The sequence below is a fragment of the Coregonus clupeaformis genome, chromosome 21, assembly GCF_020615455.1.
Source record: "Coregonus clupeaformis isolate EN_2021a chromosome 21, ASM2061545v1, whole genome shotgun sequence".
NCBI classification, from domain to species: domain Eukaryota; kingdom Metazoa; phylum Chordata; class Actinopteri; order Salmoniformes; family Salmonidae; genus Coregonus; species Coregonus clupeaformis.
Genome location: NC_059212.1, coordinates 55,548,934 through 55,554,358, shown reverse-complemented (window position 1 = coordinate 55,554,358; position 5,425 = coordinate 55,548,934). Strand labels below are relative to the sequence as shown.

At 44.1% G+C, this 5,425-nt stretch overlaps 1 protein-coding gene across 2 annotated transcripts in view; it reads right to left on the bottom strand.

Moving 5' to 3' along the window:
* Positions 1 to 5,119, bottom strand: part of LOC121535453 (muscleblind-like protein 1) — a 79,142-nt gene extending 74,023 nt beyond the window's left edge. Inside the window, exons 1-2 of one of the 2 annotated variants that reach the window (XM_041842539.2) lie at positions 4,939 to 5,119; positions 3,747 to 3,856 (exon numbers count right to left, since the gene is read on the bottom strand). The gene's annotated coding sequence lies outside the window, so the exon portion shown is untranslated. Of the gene's footprint in view, positions 1 to 2,923; positions 3,045 to 3,746; positions 3,857 to 4,938 lie in introns of those variants that run through there. The other variant, XM_041842538.2, reaches the window with a different exon arrangement.
* Between the last annotated feature and the right edge of the window lie 306 nt (positions 5,120 to 5,425).

Sequence of the window (5,425 nt, the reverse complement as noted above, 5' to 3'; positions counted from 1 at the left end):
GACACATCCAGCCCAATGCGGGAGGTACTGGTCGCCAAAGTACCAGAGCATGTCTTTAATAGAGAAATAAGAAACCTCTCTGCCAATAACAGCTGGTTTTTAAATGTTAACATTGCCAAAGCAAGTGAAGTACATAATAAACAAAAGTGAAATAAACAATACAAATTAACAGTAAACATTACACTCAGAAGTTCCAAAAGAATAAAGACATTTCAAATGTCATATTATGTTTATATACAGTGTTGTAACAATGTGCAAATAGTTAAAGTACAAATGGGAAAATAAATCAACATAAATATGGGTTGTATTTACAATGGTGTTTGTTCTTGCCCTTTTGTTGTGGCAACAGGTCACAAATCTTGCTGCTGTGATGGCACACTGTGGTATTTCACCCAGTAGATAAGGGAGTTTATCAAAATTGGGTTTGTTTTTGAATTATTTGTGTATCTGTGTAATCTGAGGGAAATATGTGTCTCTAATATGGTCATACATTTGGCAGGAGGTTAGGAAGTGCAGCTCAGTTTCCACCTCATTTTGTGGGCAGTGTGCACATAGCCTGTCTTCTCTTGAGAGCCAGGTCTGCCTACGACGGCCTTTCTCAATAGCAAGGCTATGCTCACTGAGTCTGTACATAGTCAAAGCTTTCCTTAAGTTTGGGTCAGTCACAGTGGCCACTGTGTACTCTCTGTTTAGGGCCAAATAGCATTCTAGCTTACTCTGTTTTTTTGTTAATTCTTTCCAATGTGTCAAGTAATTATCTTTTTGTTTTCTCATGATTTAGTTGGGTCTAATTGTGTTGTTGTCCTGGGGCTCTGTGGGGTCTGTTTGTGTTTGTGAACAGAGCCCCAGGACCAGCTTACTTAGGGGACTCTTCTCCAAGTTCATCTCTCTGTAGGTGATGGCTTTGTTATGGAAGGTTTGGGAATCGCTTCCTTTTAAGTGGTTATAGGATTGAACGGCTCTTTTCTGGATTTTGATAATTAGCTGGTATCGGCCTAATTCTGCTCTGCGTGCATTATTTGGTGTTTTTCGTTGTATACTTATTTTCCACCATAATTTGCAAATAAATTCATTAAAAATCCTACAATGTGATTTTCTGGATTTTTTTTCCTAATTTTGTCTGTCATAGTTGACGTGTACCTATGATGAAAATTACAGGCCTCTCTCATCTTTTTAAGTGGGAGAACTTGCACAATTGGTGGCTGACTAAATACTTTTTTTCCCCACTGTATATATGTTGAAGAGGGTGGGGCTTAAACTGCATCCCTGTCTCACCCCACGTCTATCTATCTCTCTCTTTCGCTCTCTCTCTCTCACACGCTCTCTCTCGCTCTCTCTCGCTCTCTCTCTCACTCTCTCTCTCACACTCTCTCTCACACTCTCTCTCACACTCTCTCACACTCTCTCTCTCCCTTTCTCTCTCTCTCTCTCTCTCTCTCTCTCTCTCTCTCTCTCTCTCTCTCTCTCTCTCTTCTCTCTCTCTCTTCCTCTCATGGTGAAAATATTGAGTGTCTCCCTCTCTTCTCTGCTCAGCGCCCTGCTATTTCCCAGCCTTCTGTAAATTACACTGGCTCGCTGATGTGAACTCTCACTCCACTGGGGAAATGTCCCAGACGCTTTATGGGCCAAGCCTTGACGGCCCATCTATCTCACAAACACACATGCGCGCGCACGCATGCACACACACACACATTACACCACCATTACAGGGCATCTCACAAAAATGCAGCATGGCACACAGCATCTCAGACAGGCCTGCAGTGCAGAAAGAGCTACGTTTCATGTCAGCCATTTCACAACGTTTTGTCGTTGGGAGGCTATGAGACAGCAGAATGGACATGAGATATAACTGCTGAGCCTAAAATGGCTCCTCGTTCATTCTGTGTCGTACCACCCCTTTTCAATGCAGTCTTGAGTGATTCGGCTGGCTTATCAAATTGGACAAAATTTACAACTGGTAAATATGTCCAGTTTTGTATTTACATCACATTACATATATGATGCAATGTAAAGAGACTGATGAAGGTAAACTACAAGGGGAAAAAACTTGGGAGTAAGAAAAACTGAAAAAAAGCAAACGTCAATAACTAAACTAGTGGAAACCATTTAAAAACGTTCTCAAAGAATTTAAAAAACGTTCTCAAAGAATAATTTAAAAAAGCGTATAATGCATCTTACGGCAATAACTGCCTTGCTGGTGCGTGAAGATAAAGTTGTTCCTCAGCACGCCATTTTCTATTACTCTCTCTCAACTCTGACGCAGATAGGGGAAGCAAGTGTGATTCTAACTGTCACATCTGAATTACAGACTTAGGAAACAGAGAGGCCATATTGTCTCCAGCTGCAACCACACTGTGTATGCAGTGGCATATCGCTTACCTTGGCCTTATCCAGGGAGATTATATGAAAATGAATGGGAACACCCTGTGTGAAGAGATATTTCAGTTGGCTGTGGGTGTGCTATTATATTCAGGCAGGTTACAGTCCTTGTTAGAAGCAGGGAAATAGTTGCAAACAATTTCAAAACGTCACCATCTCAACCTCAAATCATTCACACCAAAGGAAGTGTGGGGATGCAGGCAGTCAAATTCCCCTTGCAAAAGTCAAGTTTAAGCAAACGTTCAAAATACAAAAAGGTTTGCTATGTAGCAGATATACGGCTAGAGGACTTTCAGTTCCATAAAATGTATAAAATGTGTTCTCTTTTGAAAATCCCCTTGAAAACCAAAAGTACCAGAATGAAAGTGTATCATTGTCGGTTGTCGCAATAGTTCATTCATATATTTGTCAAAATGCAGTATAGTTTGACATAGAACAATAAAAAAAGATATCTAAAAGTAAATATAATAGCTTAAATCCAAAACATGTATATGTTTAAAATGTTAAAGAGAGGTGGCCTTAAGTCCCTTGTGTCTGTTCTTACCTGTGAGTCTGTAGATCGCTGACGTGACACTGGGGCTGAGTGAGAGAGCCCCAACGCAAGTCACAACGCACTGCAATGCATTGTGGGTAAAACTGCCCTCCTCTCTCTCGCGCTCTGTTTCTAACTCAATCGTTTTTTTCTTTCTCTCTCTACCTCCTCTATCTCTGTCACTTCACCTCTCTCCCTCTCTCTCTCTCTCTCTCTCTCTCTCTCTCTCTCTCTCTCTCTCTCTCTCTATCTCTCTCTCTCAACAGCGCCTTCTGCCTAGTGAGCGGCCGAATCACAACACCACGTCCAACCCGACAACGAACCGTCACTGCAGCAACGGCAGGTTGCCTTGGCAACCTGGCCCTCTTATCTCATTTGCATCTTTTGCTAACATTATATGCTGCCAAATATGGTAACTATAATTTGTTTCTCCCTGCCCCGCCCACCCCGTTTCTTTTTTTTTCTTCCTCCTCCCCCCTCACCTCTGTGTGTGTGTGTGTGTGTGTGTGTATATGTGTGTGTGTGTGTGTGTGTGTGTGTGTGTGTGTGTGTGTGTGTGTGTGTGTGTGTGTGTGTGTGTGTGTGTGTGTGTGTGTGTGTGTGTGTGTGTGTGTGTGTGTGTGTGTGAGTGAAAAGAGGAAGTCACCCTGACATCTGACCAGTTTGCAGCATTACAGATAAGGAGTGAAACAACTGGAAACAGGAAGTGGGGTGTGGTAGTGGTTCTGTTTAGAGACACAGAAACAGAGGGGGATGCTAAGATCACCATAACCCCACCCCTCCCCTACATTACAATACCAGGTGCACTGGGCCACTGGCATAAGGTTTCACTTACCCCAAGTTCCTGTTCAGAGGGCTTCTGAGTGTATCTGTATGTCAGACGTTCTGTGCCACGTCAGTCAATCTGTCACGGAGGTGGAGACAGGAGACATACTGACTGGCCTTCTGGAATCAATATGGAGAGGAGAGCAAGAATTCAGCACATCACAACCTGACGTCAAGGAAGACAGAGAGAGACAGTGAGAGAGAGAGAGAGAGAGAGAGAGAGAGAGAGAGAGAGAGAGAGAGAGAGAGAGAGAGAGAGAGAGAGAGAGAGACAGAGAGAGAGAGAAAGAGAGAGAGAGAGAGAGAGACAGAGAGACAGAGAGACAGAGAGACATAGATAGACAGAGAGAGAGACAGAGAGAGAGACAGAGAGACAGAGATAGGCAGGTAGAGAGACAGAGAGAGACAGAGACAGAGTGAGACAGAGAGAGACAGGGAGAGACAGAGAGACAGAGAGAGAGAGAGAGAGAGGGAGAGAGAGAGAGACAGAGAGAGACATAGACAGAGTATGACAGAGAGAGACAGAGAGACAGACAGAGAGAGACAGAGAGAGACAGAGTGAGACAGAGAGAGACAGAGATAGAGAGAGACAGAGACAGAGACAGAGAGAGCGACAGAGAGAGACAGAGAGACAGAGAAAGAGAGAGAGAGAGACAGACAGAGACAGACAGACAGAGAGAGAGAGACAGAGAGAGAGAGAAAGAGATAGAGAGAGAGAGACAGAGAGAGAGAGAAAGAGAGAGAGAGAGACAGAGAGCAAGAGAGAAGACAGAGAGAGAGACAGAGAGAGAGACAGAGAGCGAGAGATTATAGAGAGAGACAAATAGAGAGACAGAGAGAGAGACAGAGACAGTAAAGGTTAGCACAGAAGAGTGGAAGAATGGATGAAAGGGAAAAATACTTATATGAGTGAGTCATTCTAGAGAAAAAGAAAGAGAGAAAAGACAGATAGACAGACATGTATACATAAAAAAAAGAGAGAGAGAGATTTATCTAAAAGTGCTATAGCTACAAGATTAGTTTCAACAAACAACACATCTAGTTAATATTCAACCAACACGTCAAATCAAATCAACATTTAAAATCGTATCAAAGTCTCTGAGTCTAGTCAGTCTGTGAACAGCTGTTATCAATAGGCATCACAAAAAATCCCAAAACACCCCTTCGACAGTACAACACTCCTCTATCCAGATACAACAGACCTGCACTTCGCTTCTCCACAGGGACTGAGGTTCTCCAGGAGCTCTCAGAGACACAGTAGCGCAGCAGGCAATAAGGGCCTCTTAGGGCCTCTGGTGCGGCCTTCCTTCCTCAGGGCTGGCTGCAGGGCTCTGGGGAGTGGAAGTCAATGAGACGAGGCCTAATTTAGCCTGCTGCCTGCCTGCCTGTTACTCCGTCCTATCGCTGCCAGGAACCCAGAATGAGACTCCTTCCCTTTTTAGGCTCCCTGGACGCTGCCGTCTGCAAGAAGACGCTGCCACATTCCGACCGGGCTACGCCAATGAAGAGAGGTAGAGGGGAAGAGAAGGAAGAGAGGGAAGGGAGGGAGAGAGAGAGAGGGGGGGACCAGGAATGAGATGGAGGGGGAGGTGGTGAGATAGAACAAAGGAAGAAGAAAACGAGAGACAGACAGAGAGAGAGAGAGAGAGAGAGAGAGAGAGAGAGAGAGAGAGAGAGAGAGAGAGAGAG